The sequence below is a fragment of the Sapajus apella genome, unplaced genomic scaffold (assembly GCF_009761245.1).
Source record: "Sapajus apella isolate SASKATOON/1434 unplaced genomic scaffold, GSC_monkey_1.0 scaffold62, whole genome shotgun sequence".
Lineage (NCBI taxonomy): Eukaryota > Metazoa > Chordata > Mammalia > Primates > Cebidae > Sapajus > Sapajus apella.
Window position 1 is genome coordinate 4,575,618 of NW_022437002.1, and position 21,176 is coordinate 4,596,793.

The 21,176-nt window shown below is 42.5% G+C and overlaps 1 protein-coding gene across 3 annotated transcripts in view; it reads left to right on the forward strand.

The window, feature by feature from the left end:
• The window catches only part of ZBTB8A (zinc finger and BTB domain containing 8A), a 55,817-nt gene that overhangs the window by 15,913 nt on the left and 18,728 nt on the right, over positions 1-21,176 (forward strand). For all 3 annotated transcript variants that reach the window (XM_032246769.1, XM_032246768.1, XM_032246773.1), the window contains one exon: positions 933-1,012. The gene's annotated coding sequence lies outside the window, so the exon portion shown is untranslated. The remainder of the gene's footprint in view (positions 1-932; positions 1,013-21,176) is intronic.

Sequence of the window (21,176 nt, forward strand, 5' to 3'; positions counted from 1 at the left end):
GTGGTGGTATGAGCCTGTAATCTCAGCTGCTTGGGAGACCGAGGCAGGGGAATTGCTTGAACCAGAGAGGTGAAGGGTGCAGTGAGCCGAGATCGCGCCACTCACTCCAGCCTCAACGACAGAGCAAGACTCCATCTCAAAAGAAAAAAAAAAACAAAAAAGGATGTTGCTTTTGATTTGTCATAATATATTTTAATATTGGAAATCTCTTCTTATAAACTTTAAGATTGAGGTTAGAAAGTTATATATATAAAACATAAAAATACATATATAAAATGTATATATTTCTTTAAAAAGAGTTCCAAGCCAATTTGAAGCAAAATGATGTTTCTATTAACTATTATTGTTAATATTAATGATTTATTTATATTATATTATTATATATCATATATTACATGTTTGTTATATATATTATTAATTATTGATGATTTTCTACTAACTGTAATTATTAACTATTAACTATTGTTAATAATCTGTGCCAGATAGTCCGTTTTTACATGTTAAAAATGGTATCTGACAGAGGCTCTTATACAACTTTTTTTTTTTTTTTGAGATGGAGTCTCACTCTGTTGCCCAAGCTAGAGTGCAATAGCAGGATCTCGGGTCACTACAACCTCCACTTCCCGGGTTCAAGCAGTTCTCCCTGCCTCAGCCTCCTGAGTAGCTGGGATTACAGGCACCTGCCACCATGCCCGGCTAATTTTTGTATACTTAGTAGAGACAGGGTTTCACCATGTTGGCCAGGCTGGTCTCAAGCTCCTGATCTCAGGTGATCTGCCCATCTTGGCCTCCCAAAGTGTTGGCATTACAGGCATGAACCAGCGTGCCTGGCCCTTATATAATTGATTTAAATAAATATTTCGTACCTTAGCAGATCTTTCTGCCTCTTATTAGAAAAGTACATTATAAGTATCTATTTTCTCTCTCTACAGGGCAATCCTTCAAACACAGTGTTTGACTTAGAATCTTCCCTTTTTCACTCCATTCAAGAGCAGCATTCATAAATTACCAGGTATGAAAAGTTTTAATTCTTGATCTATGTCACTTAAATGCATTGACAAAAAGTAGAATTTTGTAGTTGTAGATTTTACATATCAGAGAATGGATCTATTTCTTGAAAATTCACTAAGATATTCAGTGTTCCGGTCTTTTTGGTCTCCCTGTTCACTTATTGCTAATTTTTTAAAATGACATCTTTATTTTGAATACTCTCTTAAGGCAGTATAGTATATCCTTGTGAATGTGGGCTGAATTTTTTTTTTTTTTTTTTGTAAACATCCAGGATACATACTTGAAATACATTTTCATTTTTTTTTAAACTGGTATCCAGGCAGTTGTATGGAACTACATTTTTAATTCATTGCCTCTCTTGTGCCTTGGATTCCAGGGCAAATAATGCTAAATGTAAATGTATAGAAACCATCTCATCAACATTTAATTTAATTTAAATAAGATGTTGCTCGCTCTGTCACTGAAGCTAAAGGGCAGTGGCATCATCCAAACTCACTGCAGCCTCCAACTCCGTGGCTCAAGTGATCCTCCCACCTCAGCCCCCAAGTAGCTGGGACTACAGGCCCACGACACCATACCCGGCTAGTTTTTGTATTTTTTTGTAGAGATGAGGTTTCACCGTGTTGCCCAGGCTAGTCTCAAACTCCTAAGCTCAAACATCTACCTGCCTCAGCCTCCCAAAGTGTAGAGAGTATAGGTGTGAGCCACTGTGCCCAGTCTATTTTACCAAACTCTTATCATCAGTTATTAAAATCTTTTGAATGCCACCCTCTGTTGATGATTCCTGAATCTTTATCTCCAGCCTAGATTTCCTGAGCATATATCCCAACATCCTTATACTGACTTCATGCTTGGTGAGCAAGATTTTAATGACTGACTTTCTATATCACTTCCTCATAAGGAAAGGAGAATATGTTGGTCAGTGGAAAACAAATATCTGTCCCTTTGATGTTTACATTTTTCATCATAATTTATAAAATTGCATTGTATCTCTCTTGTACGTATGGTATATCTGACATACCACCTACAGATATATAACATATATAGACCTATATACAAACTCTGTGAGCTTGATTAAAGACAAAGGATGGGGGAATAAGGAGGGAAGTAGGAAGGCGTTTGGCCCTAAGAAACAGATCATCTTTTTGTAGAACAAAATCACGTTTCCGATCAGCTTCTGAAAATCAAAACCTAAACAAGAGGGAATGATGTAAATGCTACCAATCTTAGCACCTAGCGAGCTGGCCATTTTCTCTTTTATTCTTTTTCTTTCTTTTCTTTTTTTTTGTTTTTTTTAAGACAGAGTCTCTCTCTGTCACCCAGGCTGGAGTGCGGTGGTACGATCTTGTTTCACTACAACCTCCGTCTCCCGGGTTCAAGCAATTCTTCTGCCTCAGCCTCCTGAGTAGCTAGGACTACAGGCACATGCCACCATGCCCAGCTAATTTTTGTATTTTTAGTAGAAATGGGGTTTCACCATATTGGCCAGGCTGGTCTCGAACTCCTGACCTCAGGATCCACCCACCTCGGCCTCCCAAAGTGCTGGGATTACAGGAGTGAGCCACCCCATCCAGCCTCTTTTTTTCTTCCTTTCTCACCCTCCCTCCTTCTTATCTACGGTAGTAAGCTACTTAGGGAAGAATTTAGATTTTCTCTTCACAGTACTCCAAATACATTCTAGAAGAGTTAAGTATTACACACACACACACACACACACACACACGGAAGTAAACATTCATCAAACATCTGGAGGTGGCAAGATATCCTGAGAGTAGAACACACTGAAAACAAATTATGTAGGGAACTTTCAACGTGTGCCATTAATTCACTTATTTGTTTATTAGTCTCCAAGTCTGAAGGATATAGATATGGAGGCTGAGAAGGGAAAGGTTTGGGCTAGAATGATTCCTGAGTCCTGGATTAGGCACTAGAGGGAGATAGTATCACTAATATGCAAGAAAGGAGACACAGATGAAGGAGTAAATTTCAGGGGTTAAGAAAAGGCAGCAGTAATAAGTTTGGAATACAGTAAGTTTGAGTTATCTTCTGCCTCTATCTGGTGATTGATAACAATGATGATAAGAATTATAACAGAGGCTTATATATTATTGAGCAGCTACAATGTCCCAGGCACTTGCAGAGTTCTTGGCATTTGCAATGTCAAATTGAATCTACAATTCCATGAAGTGGCGCTGTACTGTCATAAACTCCCATTTATAGGTGAGGAAATGGATGTGTAAACCACAGCAGAGCCGGGGTTCAGATTCACTTTGATGGCACAGCCCATGTGTTTACCCACTGTTATTTATGCTGCTTCCAAGTCCTGCTGATCTGCTGATTCTGCCTCTCTTGCTCATCTCTTTCTATTTCTTTGCTTTTCTTTTCTTTTTTAAGACAGAGTCTCACTCTGCCATTGGAGTGCAGTGGCACGATCTTGGCTCACTGCAACCTCTGTCTCCTGGGTTCAAGCGATTCTTGTGCCTCAGCCTCCCGAGTAGCTGGGATGACAGGCATGTGCCACCATGCCCAGCTAATTTTTGTATTTTTAGTAGAAGTGGGGTTTTACCATGTTGGCCAGGCTGGTCTTGAACTCCTGACCTCCAGTGATCACCTGCCTTGGCCTTGTCTACTTATTTTCATCACCACTGCTGTGGTTTAAATGTTGGTCCCCTTCAAAATTCATGTTGAAACTTCATCCTCAATGTGATGGTATTTTTTTTTTTTTTGAGACAGGGTCTCACTCTGTCGCCCATGCTGGAGTGCAGTGGCACAATCATGGCTCACTGCAGCCTCAGCCTCCCCAAGCTTAGGTGATCCTCTTACCTCACCCTCCTGAGTAGCTGGGACTACAGGTGCATGCCACCATGACTGGCTAATTTTTGTATTTTTTGTAGTAGTGGGGTTTTGCCATGTTGCCCAGGCTGGTCTCCAACTCCAGGGCTCAAGCGATTTGCCTGCCTTGGCCTCCCAAAGTGTTGGGATTACAGGCATGAGCCACCAATCCTGGCCCAATGTGGCAGTATAGAGAGGTGGGACTATTAAGAGGTGATTGGGTTATGAAGGATTAATGGGCGATCATGGGCGGAACTGGTGGTTTTATAGGAAGAGGAAGGGAGACGTGAGCATGCTCAGCCTCCTTGCCACCTGTACTGGTCTGTTCTTGCATTGCTGTAAAGAAATACCTGAGACTGAGTAATTTATAAGGAGTAGAGGTTTTTATGTTGTTGTTGTTGTTTGTTTGTTGTAAGAGACAGAGTTTTGCCCTGTCACCCAGGCTGGAGTGCAGTGACAAAATTCTGCTCACTGCAATTTCTGCCTCTCAGATTCAAGTGAGCATGATGGCTCACCCCGTTACCCCAGCACTTTGGGAGGCCAAGGCAGGAGGATCCGATCCCTTGGGCCCAGGAGTTTAAGGTTGCAGTTCCATCATGGAACCTGGTCATCTCTTAGGTGGAATGGCCTTTGAGACAAAACATAAAAGAGGATGGCGAGTACATCTCGCATCTTAATCATGTTACTGATACCAGTGCCATATTTTGACATTATGTAAAATTGATACTGAGATGCCAGCAAGGTCATTTTATCTCAGTTTTGCAACAGCTAATTTGAAACCACAGGCAGTGAGCAGACCGCATGCTGTCACTGGTCCGGAGGACACTGCAGTATTTGAATGGTGAGAAGTGACAGCACTCAGAAAAGGACATGCCAGATTTCTATGACTTCTTTACCCTAGGGTCTCAAAGGACATTATTGCTTTCAGTAGCTCTCATTCCTTAGAAAATAGTGCACCAGAATAATTCATCCCTAAGAACTCTAGATGATTGGTATTTTACCATTTTTACTCCATCCCAGTGCCAAGCTTCAGTGTTTTTCTAGTGTGATTGATATATTAGAATTTTTACTTTATAAGCTGCGATGCAGCCATAATACGTTTTGGCCACTTCAAGTTTGGAGCTTTTATGATTTCACATTGAATAAAGGTCTGGAAATGTAACATAGCAGTCTGGGTAATGGAAGCAAATAGCCTGTTTTTGACAGAATTATTATTTAAAAGCAGAATTAAATTATCTTTCTAGAATTTAGGGGTACAAATTCTCTACCCTCAGCCTTTGACCTATAACCTCTTTAGGAAAAAGGACTCATTTCTCTGTCTCTAATCTTTCATAACCAGAAAATACCAAATAATTAAGTACACCTGTTCAACAGCAAAATATACCTAAAATAATCAACATACAAAGTAGAACCAATAGTTTCTCTAATTTTTAGAATATCTAAAAAAACCCCAACAACTTATGCTGGCATTTTGTAGTAAAACTTGATTTATTTCAGGATCTCATTGTAAAAAACACGAACATATGTAGTATATCATGTAACTGCAACAAAATAGTTTGAAAGTGTTGAAGTTGGGGCTTGGCGTGGTGGCTCACACCTGTAATCCAGGCACTTTGGAGGCCAAGGCAGGCGGATCACCTGAGGTCGGGAGTTCAAGACCAGCCTGACCAACATGGCGAAACCCTGTCTTTAAAGAAAAAAAAAAGTGTTGAACTTGGAACAATCCTGAGAGATCATACAGTCCCACCTCCTACCAACTGCAGTCACCCTAAATCAATGACATTCTACCTCTGCTACAATGGCAGCATAGAATGTGTTACTTTGCAAAGTGTCTAATTCTGTTGTTAATCACTTTAGCCCAGTGTTTCTCAAATTTTTCTTACCAAAACCCATAGTAAGAAATACATTTTGGCCAGGCACAGTGGCTCATGTCTGTAATCCCAACACTTTGGGAAGCCAAAGTAAGTTGATGGCTTCAGCTCAGGAGTTCGAGACTGCCTAGGTAAGATGGCAAAACTCTATCTCTACAAAAAAACACAAAAATTAGCCAGGTGTGGTGGGATGTGCCTGTAGTTCCAGCTACTCGGGAGGCTGAGGTTACAAGATTGCTTGAGCCCAGGATGTTGAGGCTGCAGTGAGCCGTGATCCTGTCACAGTACTCCAGCCTGGGCGACAGGACAAGACTCTGTCCTTCTCCCCTCAAAAAAAAGAAAAGAAAAAAGAAATTCATTTTAAGGCTGGGCACAGTGGCTCATGCCTGCTTCTAATCCCTGTACTTTGGGAGGCCAAGGCTGGAGGGTCACTTGAGGCTGGGAGTTAGAGATCAACCTGAGCAATATAGCAAGGCCATGTCTCTACAAAACAATTAAAAAACTAGCTGGGCATGGTGGCGTGCCCTGTAATCCCCGCTACTCGGGAGACTTAGACGAGAGGACCTCTTGAGCCCAGGAGTCTGAGGCTACAGTAAGCTATGATCACCTACTGCAGTCCAACCTGGGCAACAAATTAAGACCCTGTCTTTAAAAAACATTTTTTTTAATTAAAAATAAATAAATAAATAGCTGTTATTTATGAGCTCAAATCTGTTTCCCTTTAGACCTATATTTTGGTCCATTTGCTTTTTAGTGAATATTTATTCATTCAACAAATACTGACTGAGCACCTGTGTGCTGGACATTATGCACTGTGCTAGGGATGCTGAGGTGGAAAAAACAGAGACTCATACCTTTTGGAGCTTAGATTCTAGTGCTCAGTCTAGAGGCCTAGTCTACCAGACCTATTAAGAGGGTAATTCTACAGCTAAGTGTAATGGCTCATGCCAGCTAAGAGAATAATTAAGAGAATAATTCTACAGCTAAGTGTAATGGCTCATGCCACAGCACTTTGGGAGGCCAAGGTAGGCGGATCGTTTGAGCCCAGGGGTTTGAGACCAGTGTAGGCCAAATAGTGAGACCCTATCTCTACGAAAAAAAAAAAAAAAAAAAAAGAAAGAAAAAGAAAGAAACAATTAGCTGGGCATGGTGGCGCGTGTACCTCTGGTCCCAGCTACTCAGGAGGCTGAGGTGGGAGGGTCACCTGAGCCTGTGAAGTCAAGACTGCAGTGAGCCCTGATAGTGCCATTGCATTCCAGCTTGGGTCACAGAGCAAGACTCTGTCTCAAAAATAATAATAATAAAAAATACATAATAAAAAAATTTTTAAAAGAGAATAATTCTAGTTCTTCCACATAATTGCCTTTTAGTATTGGAAGAGAATTATCATGTTTCCTAATCTATACCTCATATGATGTAGTTTCTATGACAGTAGCTATTGAGCTATAGTGATCAACTAGAGCTCCCCATACTAAAGATGGGCTTGTCAAGGAAACCTCTGATAAAGTGACATTTAAGCAAAGACTCATGTAGAGTTGGGGAACAAATTGTGTGAAGATCCTTCACTCCTGGGTGAGGAATGTTCCAGATGGAGGGATGTCAGGAATGAACTTGGTACCTTGGGAAACATAAAAGCAGTGAGGTGAGAACTGTAGGTAGGGGAGATCTTTCAGAGATCTGGCAACACTTTTAGACCAAGGTAAAGACTTTGGATTTCTTTCTCAGTAAAATGAGAGCCACTGGAGGTTAGAGTATTTAACTTCATTTATTTTTGTGAAAGGGATTGTATTAGTCCATCTCTACAAAGAACTCCCTAAGACTGGGTAATTTATAAAGAAAAGAGGTTTAGCTGGGTGCCGTGGCTCATGCCTATAATCCCAGCACTTTGGGAGGCCAAGGTGGGCAGATGACCTGAAGTAGGGAGTTCAAAACCAGCCTGACCAACATGGAGAAACCCTGTCTCTACTAAAAATACAAAATTAGCCAGGCGTGGTGGTGCGTGCCTGTAATCCCAACTACTCGGGAGGCTGAGTTAGGAGAATCACTTGAACCCAGGAGGCAGAGGTTGCGGTGAGCCAAGATAGGGCCATTGCACTCCAGCCTGGGCAACAAGAGCGAACTCCATCTCAAAAAAAAAAAAAAAGAAAAAGAAAAAGAAAAAGAAGAGGGGTTTAATTGGCTCAGTTCCACAGGCTATAAGGGAAGCATGACTGGGGAGGCCTCAGGAACTTACAGTCATGGCAAAAGGCAAAGGGGAAGCAGGCCCATCCTACATGTCTGGAGCAGGAAGAAAAGAGTGAAGGGGGGCATGCTACACACTTTTAAACAACCAGATCTCATGAGAACTCAGTCACTATCACAAGAATAGCAAGAGAGGGGCCAGGCGTGGTGGGTCACGCCTGTAACCCAAGCACTTTGGAGGCCAAGGCAGGCGGATCAGCTGAAGTTGGGAGTTCAAGACCAGCCTGACTAACACGGTGAAACCGCGTCTTAAAAAAAAAGAAAAGAAAAGAAGAATAGCAAGAGGGAAATCCACCCCCATGAGCCAGTTCCCTTCCACTAGGTCTCCTCTCTAACATGGGGGTTTACAATTCAGCCTGAGATTTGGGCAGGGGACACAAATTCAAACCATATCAGGGATCTTCTCTTGTATCTGCCACCTAGCTATTTTTGTGTATTAATTTTATCATAAATTGGCCCTTTTACTAAATTCTTTTGTTTCTAGGTTTATGTAATTGGCTTTATTATGATATGTAATTGGCTTTATTATGTGAGCCTGGTGGCTCACACCTGTAACCCCGGCACTTTGGGAGGCCGAAGCAGGCGGATCATGAGGTCAGGATTTTGAGAGCAGCCTGGCCAACATGGTGAAACCCCATCTCTACTAAAAAAATTAGCCGAGTGTGGTGATGCACACTTGTAATCAGCCACTAGGGAAGCTGAGGCAGGAGAATTGATTGAACCTGGCAGGCGGAGGTTGCCATGAGCTGAGATTGTGCCACTGCACTCCAGCCTGGGCAACAGAGCAAGACTCCATCTCAAAAAAAAATTAAGGTATAATTTACATACAATAAAATGCTCCCATTATAAATGTACAGTTTAATGTTTGACATATGTTCATATGTAATAATCACCATAAATAATATTTGAAACATTTTCATCATCATCTAAAATTTTCCTCATGCCTTTTTATTCTTATGCCATTTTGTTGTAGAGCCTCCTGTTTCATTCCCAGTTTCAGGCAGCTGTAATCTCCCTTATGTGATTATAGATTAGTTCTGCCTATTCTAAGATTTCATATAACTGGACTAACACAATAGGTATTCTTTTGTATCTGGCTTCTTTCATTGAGACTAATGATTTTGAGAGTCATTTATATCATTGCTTGTATCAAAGGTTTGTTTCTATTGTTCAGTAGTATTCCATGGTATGGATATAATACAATTTGTTTATTCACCAGTGGATGGACATTTTCTTTCTAATTTTGGGGTAATATGAACAAAGCTGCTATGAAAATTCTTGTATAAGTCTTTTTGTAGACATGTGTTTTCATTTCTCTTGGATAAATACCTAGGAGTAGAACTGCTGCGTCTTAGACTAGGCATAACTTTATTAGAACTGCTAATTAGTTTTCCAAAGTGACTGTAGCATCTTGCATTTCCACCAGCAATGCATGAGAGATCCAGTTTCTCAACATCCTTGTCAACACTTGGTATTGTCAGTTGTTTTGTTTTTAGCCATGACAGTGGGTATGTACGTAATGACATTTCCTTGTGGTTTTAATTTGCATTGCCCTCATGACCAATGACATCTTTTCATGTGCCAATTTTGTTTGTTTTCTGTTATGAAGCCTCAAGTTTCCCCCTGCTGGCCAGGCTGGTCTCGAACTCCTGACCTTGTGATCCACCCACCTCAGCCTCCCAGGGTGCTGGGATTACAGGTGTGATCCACCGTGCCCAGCCTATTATTTTGTTTTTTATAAAAAAAAATAAAGACAAGGTTTTTCTGTGTTCCCCAGGCTGGTCTTGAACTCCTGGTCTCAAGCAATCTGCCCACCTCAGTCTCCCAAAGTTCTGGGATTACAGGCGTGAGCCACTGCTCCTGGTGTACTTCATGCTTTTTGTGTCTTTTTTTTTTTTTTTTTTTTTTTTCTTTTTCTTTTTTTTGGAGACTGAGTCTTGCCCTGTCGCTAGGCTGGAATGCAGTGGCACAATCTTGGCTCACTGCAATTTCCACCCCCCCCCCCCCCCCACCCCCATTCAAGCGAGTGTCCTGCCTCAGCCTCCTGAGTAGCTGGGACTACAGGCGTGCGCCACCACACCCAGCTAATTTTTGTATTTTTAGTAGAGACAGGGTTTCACCATGTTGGCCAGGATGGCCTCGATCTCTTGACCTTGTGATCCGCCTGCCTTGGCCTCCCAAAGTGCTGGGACTACAGGCATGATCCACCGCACCCGGCCTATTATTTTATTTTTTGTAAAAAAATAGAGACGGCGGGGCGCGGTGGCTCCAGCCTATAATCCCAGCACTTTGGGAGGCCGAGGCGGGTGGATCATGAGGTCAAGATCGAGACCATCCTGGTCAACAAGGTGAAACCTCGTCTCTACTAAAAATACAAAAACTTAGCTGGGCATGGTGGCGCGTGCCTGTAATCCCAGCTACTCAGGAGGCTGAGGCAGGAGAATTGCCTGAACCCGGGAGGCAGAGGCTGCGGTGAGCGGAGATCGCGCCATTGCACTCCAGCCTGGGTAACAAGAGCGAAACTCCGTCCAAAAAAAAAAAAAATTAGCTGGGCGTGATGGTGTGTGCCTGTAGTCCCAGCTACTCAGGAGGTTGCGGTGAGCCGAGATCGTGCCATTGCACTCCAGTCTGGGCAACAACAGCAAAACTCCGTCTCAAAAAAAAAAAAAAAAAGAAAGAGAGAGACAAGGTCTTGCTGTGTTCCCCAGGCTGGTCTTGAACTCCTCGTTTCAAGCAATCTGCCGACCTTGGTATCCCAAAGTGCTGGGATTACAGGTGTGAGCCACTGCCCCTGGCGTACTTCACACTTTTTGTGTATTAAGAAATCTTTGCCTACTCCAAGGTCCCAAAGACTTTCCTTTATTTTCTTCTGAAATTTAGCTTTTACTATGATCTTTTTCTTTTCTTTCTTTTTTTTTTAAAGACGGGGTTTCACCATATTGGCCAGGCTGGTCTCAAAAGCTCCTGACCTCAGGTGATCCACCTGCCTCAGCCTCCCAGAGTGCTGGGATTACAGGCGTGAGCCACCGCGCCTGGCCCTACTATGATCTTTTTCTATGATCCTTGTCAAATGAATATTTATATGTTATATAAAGTAAGGATCAAAATTATTTTTTCTTCTGTAATGGATATCCAGTTGTTCTGGCACCATTTGTTTGGAAACATGAACCTTTCGACATTGAGTGACTGTGACATCTTTGTCAAAAGCCAGTTGATAAAGTGAACCTGACTAAAAAGTCAATTGATAGTATTTTCATGTGTCTATTTCTAGACTCTATTCTATTCCATTGATCTACGTACCCATCTTACTGCCAATAATACACTGCCTTAGTTACCATAGTTATAGTAAGTCTTATATTTTAGGTCCACTAAATTCCCTTTAAATTTTAGAAGCAGCTTCATAATTTCTACAAAGATAAATTTGCTTGGATTTTGTTGGGATTACATTAATTCTATACGTCCACCTGAATAGAATTGACATATTAACTGTTTCTAATTCGTGTACATGGCTTATCTTTCCATTTATTTAGATTGTTTATATTTCTCTCAAGTATTTTATAGTTTTAAATGTATAGAGCTTGCAGGCTGGGCGTCGTAGCTCACACCTGTAATCCCAGCACTTTGGGAGGCCAAGGTGGGCTGATCATGAGGTCGGGTGATCAAGACCATCCTAGCTAACATGGTGGAACCATGTTGCTACTAAAAATACAAAAAATTAGCCAGGTGTGGCGGCATGAGCCTAAAGTTCCATCTACTCAGGAGGCTGAGGCAGGAGACTCACTTGAACCCAGGAAACAGAGGTTGGAGTGAGCTGAGATAGCACCACTGCACTCCAGCCTGGGTGATAGAACGAGACTCAGTCTCAAAAAAAAAAGACAGCAAGCAAGCTTGCAAATAATTTAGTTATACTGACCCCTAAGTATTTTTGATACTCTCACGAATGCATTGTTAAAAAATTTTATTTTCCAATTATTCATTGCTAACATATAGAAATAAAATTGATTTTCATATGCTGATCCTGTATCCTGTGACCTTGTTAAATTCAGTTATTCATTCAAGAAGATTCTTTGTAGGATATTCTTTTTTTTTTTTTTTTTTTTTTTTTTTTTTTGAGGGGGTTTTCCTTTTTTTTCCCCCAGTGTGGTTGGCATGGGCGCAATCCCGCCCCCCCCCAACCCCCCCCTCCTGGGTTCAGGCAATTCTCCTGCCTCAGCCTCCTGAGTAACTGGGATTACAGGCATGTGCCACCATGCCCAGCTAATTTTTTGTCTTTTTAGTAGAGACGGGGTTTCACCATGTTGACCAGGATGGTCTCGATCTCTTGACCTCGTGATCCACCCGCCTTGGCCTCCCAAAGTGCTGGGATTACAGGCTTGAGCCACCGCGCCCGGCCTTTGTAGGATATTCTATGTACATGATTGTGTCATCTGAAAACAATAACAGTTTTTATTTTTCCTTTTTACACTTTTTTTTTTCTTTCCAGACAGTCTTGCTCTGTCACCCAGGCTGGAGTCCAATGGCATGATCTTGGCTCACTGCAACCTCTGCTTTCTGGCTTTAAGCAATTCTCCTGCCTTAGCCTCCCAAATAGCTGGGATTTTTTTTTTTTTTTTTTTTTTTTTTGAGACGGAGTCTTGCTCTGTCGCCCAGGCTGGAGTGGAGTGGCATACATACCTGTACTCCTAGCTACTCGGGAGGCTTGAGGCACAAGAATCTCTTGAACCCAGGAGGCGGAGGTTGCAGTGAGCCAAGATTGCACTACTGTATTCCAGCCTGGGCAATAGAGTAAGGCTCTGTCTCAAAAAAAAAAGAGAGAGAATTTTTTTTTTTTTTTTTTTTTGGAGAAAGAGTTTTACTCTTGTTACCCAGGCTGGATGGAGTGCAATGGCGCGATCTTGGCTCACCGCAACCTCCGCCTCCTAGGTTCAGGCAATTCTCCTGCCTCAGCCTCCTGAGTAGCTGGGATTACAGGCACGCACCACCATGCCCAGCTACTTTTTGTAGTTTTAGTAGAGACGGGGTTTCACCATGTTGACCAGGATGGTCTCGATCTCTTGACCTCGTGATCCACCCGCCTGGGCCTCCCAAAGTGCTGGGGTTACAGGCGTGAGCCACCGCGCCCGGCCTAACAGAGAGAATTTTCAAGTTTAATGAAAATACTGGAGAAAAAGTCACTGTCCTATGGTGTTGGTAGAGACAGAAATTGATACAGTGAGACCAGGCTCAGTGGCTCACGCCTGTAATCCCAGCACTTTGGGAGGCTAAGGTGGGTGGATTGCCTGAGGTCAGGAATTCGAGAACTGCCTGGTCAACATGGTGAAACCCCATCTCTACTAAAAATACAAAAATTAGCTGGGCATGGTGGTGGTGGGCACCTGTCATCCCAAACTACTCAGGAGGCTGAGGCATGAGAATTGCTTGAACCCAGGAGGTGGAGGCTGCAGAGAGCTGAAATCGCCTCACTGCACTCCAGCTTGGGCAATAGAGTGAGACTCAGTCTCAGAAAAAAAAAAAAAAAAAAAAAATGATACAGTGTTTTGGGAAAGCCATTTGTCAGTACCCACTTAGCAACTGGACTTCTAGGAATCAAATTATGTCCAAAATGCTTGTCTTAGTCCATTTCTGTTGCTATAGCAGAATACCACAGACTGGGTAATTATAAAGAACAGAAGTTTATTTGGCTCACAGATCTGATGCCAGCATCTGGCAAGGATCATAGGATGATGGAAGGCATCCCATGGCAAGGAAGCACAGGAGCAACACAGAGAGACAACATAAGGGCCAAACTCTTAGCAAGAGCCCACTTTCATGCTAACTAACCCACTCCTGAGATAGCGGCATTAATCCATGCATGAATGAGGTACCCAGATGACCTAATAATCTTTTTTTTTTCTTTTTTTTGAGACAAAGTCTCGCTCTGTCACCCAGGCTGGAGTGCAGTGACATGATCTTGGCTCACTGCAACCTCTGCCTCCCGAGTTCAAGCATTTCTCTGCCTTAGCCTCTCACGTAGCTGGGATTACAGGCAAGTGCCACCACCCCCAGCTAATTTTTTTATTTTTAGTAGAGACAGGGTTTCACTATCTTGGCCAGGCTGGTCTTGAACTCCTGGCTGAGATGGACCTCGTCATCCACCTGCCTCAGCCTCCCAAAGTGCTGGGATTACAGGCATGAACCGCTGTGCCCGGCTCTAATAATCTCTTTAATCTATCTCTTAATACTGTTGCATGAATTTGGTGGGGACATTAAGACCATAGCAATGCTCAAGGGTCTATATTGAAAAAGAATTTTTTTTTTTTGAGGTGGAATTTCACTCTTGTTGCCTCGGCTGGAGTGCAGTGGCGCAATCTCAGTTCAATGCAACCTCTGCCCCCCCAGGTTCAAGCAATTCTTCTGCCTCAGCCTCCCAAGTAGCTGGGATAACAGGTGCATGCCAATATGTCCAGCTAATTTTTGTAATTTTAGTAGAGATGTGGTTTCGCCACATTGGCCAGGCTGGTCTCAAACTCCTGACCTCAGGTAATCGACCACCTCACCCTCCCAAAGTGCTAGGATTACAGGTGTGAGCCACCGCACCCTGCCCGCAAAAATATTTGTTGCAGCACTGTATTAGTCTGTCCTCACATTGCTAAAATACCAAAGACTGGGTAATTCATAAAAGAAAGAGGCTTAATTGACTCGGTTCTGCATTTCTAGGGAGGCCTCAGGAAACTTACAGTCATGGCAGAAGGTGAAGGAGAAGCAGGCACCTTCTTTACAGGGTGGCAGGATGGAGTGAGTGCCAGCAGGGGAAATGCCAGATGCTTGTAAGACTATCAGATCTCGTGAGACTCACTTACTATCATGAGAAAAGGATAGAGGAAACTGCCCCAATGATTCAATTACCTCCACCTGGTCCCACCCTTGACACGTGGGATTATGGAGATTACAGTTCAAGATGAAATTTTGGGTGGGGACACAGCTGAACCATAGTAACCATTATTTAAGCATTATTTATCATATCAGGCTCACGCCTGTAATCCAGCACTTTGGGAGGCCGAGGTGGGCATATCACCTAAGGTCAGGAGTTCGAGACTGGCCTGGCCAACATGGAGAAACCTCATATCTAAAAAAAAAAATTAATTAATTAAAAAAAAATGTAAAGTCACGACCCAACTGCCTTATTTCAAAGAGAACAGAGGAATTATTAGATTTTTAACTGAAAGGATATGCTAGTACAGGTTAAGTATCCCTAACCTGTAGTCCCAGCCATTTGGGAGGCTAAAGCAGGAGAATCACTTGAACCCGGGGTGGGGGCGTGGAGGTTGCAGTGCGCCAAGATTGCGCCATTGCACTCCAGCCTGGGTGACAGAATGAGACTCCATCTCACACACACAAAAAAGATGAGCCATTGATTCAATGCTTCCGTAGCAGTATTCCCAGATGCCTTGTTTTGCACTTGTCTGACGTAACCATGCATATATTATGTCTCTGTGTTAGCACAGTATCCCGGGTTTGTGTGTCTTCCACAGACAGGGTCGTATAAGGACTGAGCAAAAGCTGGGTCTTTGGGCCCATAATGAGAATGTGAAGGTCCAATCTCTAGCTAAGTGACTCAGTCTTTTTTATTTAATAGTGTCTGGGAGATTTGGGATTTCAAAGACCATCACTAGTAGAACCTGGCCTGTCTTAAACATGGAAGAAGCCGTTATAGATGGAACTCCTTGAGAACTAACTCATTATAGGTTCTTTGTCTCTATGTATGTTCATATTTATAACTTTCATACAGTACTTAGTTTTTTATTTTTTTTGAGATGGATTGTTGCTGAGTCGCCCAGGCTGGAGTGCAGTGGTGTGATCTCCGCTCACTGCAACCTCCCCCTCCCAGGTTCAAGTGATTCTCCTGTGCCTCAGCCTCCCGAGTAGCTGGGACGACAGACACACACTGCTATGCCTGGCTAATTTTTTGTATTTTAGTAGAGATGTGTTTCACTGTAGTTGGGATTACAGGCACCTGCCATCATGCCTGGCTAACTAACTATTGTATGTTTGTAGAGATGGGGTTTCACCATGTTGGCCAGGCTGGTGTCGAACTCCTGACCTCAGGTGATCCACCCACCTCAGCCTCCCAAAGTGCTGGGATTACGTACATGAGCCACTGCATCCGACCAGTTAATGTATTTTAAAAATAACCACTCGGCCTGGGTTCAGTGGCTCATGCCTGTAATCCCAGCACTTTGAGAGACCGAGGCAGGCGGATTGCTTGAGCCCAAGAGTTTGGGACCAGCCTGGGAAACATAGTGAAACCCTATCTCTACTAAAAATACAAAAATTAGCCAGGCGTGGTGGTGCACCCCTGTCATTCTAGCTACTCTGGAGGCTGAGGTGGGAGGATTGCTTGAACCTGGGAAGCAGAGGTTTTAGTGACTGAAGATTGTGCCACTGCACTCTAGCATGGGTGACAGAGTGAGGCCCTGCCTCAAAAAAAAAAAAAAGAAATCAGGTTAAGTAACTGAATCTGGTGGTGGTTCAGGGTGGAAATGCAGATAGTGAGGCATTAATATAGTCTCAGGCATAGGGAGGTAGAGACTGGATTAGATTATTCCAGTAATACAAAGATCATTTAACATCCAAGAAATCCATTAATATAATATATCATTTTAACAGATTGGTATGGGTTAAATTTTGTTTCCCCAAAATGATATGATGAAGTCCTAATCTATAGCCTCTTATTTGGAAATAAGGCCGTTGAAGATGTGATTAAATTAAGATATGGTCACTAGGGTAGTGTGGGCCCTTAATCCAATATCACTGGTGTCCTTATGAGAAGACAATGTGAAGATGTGAGGAGAGAACACTTTGGGTTTGTTTTGTTTTGTTTTTGAGATGGGCCCTCACTCTGTCACCCAGGCTGGAGTGCATTGGCAGGATCTCCTCTCACTGCAACCTCCACCTCCCAGGTTCAAGCGATTCTCCTGCCTCAGCCTCCTGAGTAGCTGGGATTACAGGCACCTGCCACCGTGCCCAGCTAATTTTCATATTTTTAGTAAAGACAGGATTTCACCATATTGACCTTACCATGGTGACCATGTTGATCTTGAACTCTTAACCTTAAGTGATCCACCATCCTTGGCCTCTCAAAGTGCTGGGATTATAGGTGTGAGCCACCACACCTGACCAAGGAGGAGAGAATACTTTGTAAAGATACAGACACACACACGGAGGGAGAAGATGACCGTGTGAAGACAGAGGCCGAGACTGGGGATAAGCTGCTTCAAACCAAGGAACACCTAATGCCACCACAAGATAGAATGAAATAAAGAAGGATTCCTCCCTTATAGGTTTCAGAAAAATCATGGCCCTGTTCATAGTTTAATTTTTGATTTCCAGTCTCCAGATTGTGAGACAATAAAATTATATTTTTTTAAGTTACCTAGTTTTTGGTACTTGTTATGGCAGCCCTAGGAAATTAATATACCAAGAGGGGAAAACATATATATGCAGAATAAATAATACAATATAGCACTAATTTAAAATTTTTTTTTAAGTTTTAACAAATTGAAAACAAAAGGGTACTAATCAAACTCTTATATTAAACATCATCATTCTTTTTTTCTTTTTTTTTTTTTTTTTTTTTTAAATAGGGTTTATCTCTGTTGCCAAGGCTGGAGTGCAGTGGCACAAACAAGGCTTACTGCAGCCTTGACCTCCTGGGCTGAAGGGATCCTATTACCTCAGCCTCCTATGTAGCTGGGACCACAGGCACGTGCCACCATGCCTAGCTAATTTGTTTTGTATGTGTATAGAGACAAAGTCTCACTTTTTTGCCTAGGCTGGTCTTAAACTCCTGGGCTCATGTGATCCTCCCACCTTGGCCTCCCAAAGTGCTAGGATTACAGGTGCGAGCCACCGTGCACAGCCTAAGCATCATTATTAATGGTTAATTTTTCAGTGTTTCCATTCAGCAAATGATGCCTGCTCTCGTGGCTTCTGTTCCACACTTTATGGGAGATCCTAGCCCATGCAATAGGACTGACATAAGAAATGAGACATAAAAATGGAACTAAATGAAATAAAACTCCTTATTTGCAGGCATATAATTATCTACAAATAATGTTTCAGAATATCTTTGGGTTTTCTTTTTTCTTTTTCTTTTTTTGAGGAGGGTGTTGCTCTGAGGCTTAGGCTGGTGCAGTAGCACCATCATGGCTTACTGCAGCCTCAACCTCCTAGGCTCAAGCAATCCATCCTCCCTCAGCCTCCCAAGTAGCCAGGACCACAGATATGTGCCATTTTCTTATTTTTGTAGAGCCAGAGTCTCCATATATTGCCCAGCTGGTCTTGAACTCTTGGGCTCAAGAGATTCTCCCATCTGGCCTCCCAAAGCGCTGGGATTATAGGTGTGAGCCACAGCACTGGACTCAGAAAACCTTTGGGTAAACCATTAAAATTAATAAGAGACTAGCTAATAAGAGAGGTTGCAATATATAAGATTAATATACAAATATGAATAGTATGCCTGTAAACCAGTAATAATGCAATAGGAAAAAATTGTCCATTCACTATAGCAATAAAATCTATGATCAGTAGGAATATAACCAAAATATGTAAGATCCTAGAGAAAATAACATTGAGGAGGATGAAACAAGACCTGAATAAATGGAGAATTATACCATGTTCATGAATAGTGAGACTCAACATTATAAAGATGTAATTCTCCTCTCAGTTAAGCTATAAGTTCAATGCAATAATGAAGCTTGTCAAACTGATGCTAATGTTTATGAGGCAGAAGGGTCAATAGCATTTCTGAAAAAATGTTACTTGAGGTGGGGCAACTCATTGTAAAGTTTTGATAATTACTACTGTGAAGTATTGGTACATAGGCAAATGGATCAACTGAAATGAATAAAAAGATCATAAATAGATCAATGAATTATGGACACCAGATGTATAACAGTAGTAGCATTACAAATTAGTGGAGAAGGCTGGGTGTAGAGGCTCATAACTGTAATCCCAGCATTTTGGGAGGCCAAAGTGAGAAGATCACTTGAGCTCAGGAGTTTGAGACCACCCTGGGCAACATGGCGAGACCCTGTCTCTATTTAAAACAATATCATCAAAAACAACAAATTACTGGGGAAAGGAAAAATTGTTCAATAAATGGTGCCATAAAAGTTGTTTATATGGGAAAAAAAACTAGAATACTATACACAAAATAAATTCAAGTAAATGAAAGCTCTAAAAGTGAAAAACAGAACTTTAAAAAATGTCTTTGGCTGGCCAGGCTGGCTCACGCCTATAATCCCAACACTTTGGGAGGCCGAGGAGTGCGGATTGCCTGAGCTCAGGAGTTTGTGACCAGCCTGGGCAACACAGAGAAACCCCATCTCTACTAAAAAATACAAAAAACTAGCTGGGTGTGGTGGTGGGCACCTGTAATCCCAGCTACTTGGGAGGCTGAGGCAAGAGGATTGCTTGAACCCAGGAGGCAGAGGTTGCAGTGAGCCAAGATTGAGCCACCGCACTACAGCCTAGGCCACAGAGGGAGACTCTGTATAAAAATAGAAAATGTATTTATGTCCTTGAGTTAGGGAAGGGCTTTTTAAAATACAGAAGACTCATACCATTAACTGATTGACATATTTGACCATATTAAAACTAAAAGTGGGATTGAGTATGATGGCTCATGCTTGTAATCCCAGCACTTTGAGAGGGAGGCCAAGGTAGGTGGATCACCTGAGGTCAGGAGTTCGAGACCAGGCTGTCCAACATGGTGAAACCCTGTCTCTACTAAAAATACAAAAATTAGCCAGGCATGTTGCTGGGCACCTGTAATCCCAGCTACTTGGGAGGCGGAGGTAGGAGAATTGCGTGAACCCGGGAGACCTAGGTTGTAGTGAGCTGAGATCGCACCACTGCACTGCAACCTGGGAGACAGAGCGAGACCCTGTCTCAAGAAAAATAAATAAAAAAAAATAAAAATACAAAAATTAGCCAGAGGTGGTGGCACAGGCCTGTAATCCCACCTACTCAGGAGGCTGAGGCAGGAGAATCACTTGAACCCCGGAGATGGAGGTTGCAGTGAGCTGAGTTCGTGCCACTGCACTCGAACCTGGGTGACAAGAGCCAAACTCCATCTCAAAAAAAATAAATAAATAAATCTAAAAGTGGCCAGGTGCAGTGGCTTACATCTGTAATCCCAGCACTTGGGAGGCTGAGGAGGCTGGATTGCATGAGCCCAAGTATTTGAGACCAGCCTAGGCAACATAAGGAGACCCCATCTCTACAAAAAAATTAAAATATTACTTGAGTGTGGTGATGTGCACCTGTAGTTCCAGATACTCAGGCAGGAGCTGAGGCAGGAGGATCACTTGAGCCTGGAGGCTTCAGTGAGCTGTGATCACACCCTGTACTCCAGCCTAGGCAACAAAGAGAGACCCTGGCCAGGCACAGTGGCTCAAGCCTATAATCCCAGCACTCTGGGAGGCTGAGGTGGGTGGATCACCTGAGGTCAGGAGTTTGAAACCAGCCTGACCAACATGGTGAAACCCTGTCTCAACTAAAAATACAAAAAAATTAGCCGGGCATGGTGGCGCATGCCTGTAATCCCAGCTACTTGGGAGCCTGAGGCAGGAGAATCACTTAAACCTGGGAGGTTGCAGTGAGCCAAGATTGCACCACTGACTCCAGCCTGGGCAACAGAATGAGACTCCATTTCAAAAAAAAAAAGATCAGCAGAGCTGTCCTGACAAGTCCAGACTAAATCGGCCAATCCACAGGCAAATGAGCTAAATAAAGTCATTTATCACTTAATGAAGGGTGTTGTTAGTTGATTTTGTCTTTGTGTCAACATCATAGAGCATACTTACACAAATCTGGATGGTATAGTCTACTACACACCTAGGCTATCTGGTATAACCTACTGCTTTTGGCCAGCATCACCACAAACACACCTAAGTCATGTGTTATGCTACAATGTTGCATCACTGGGCAATAGGAATTTTTTAACTCCATTATAATCTTAAGTGGCCACCATCATATTTATGCAGTTGGTTGTTGACTGAAACGTCACTACTCCGAGCATGACTGTTCTTTTAAGTGTATAACACTGTTTTTGTGGTTGTTATGCAGTGCTAGTTAACAATATCATAGTGAGCAAGCAATGGTCAATAAACATATTAAAAGTTAATTCTATTCTATTTATCTTTTATCTCTATTTTTTTTTTTTTTTTTTTTTTTTTT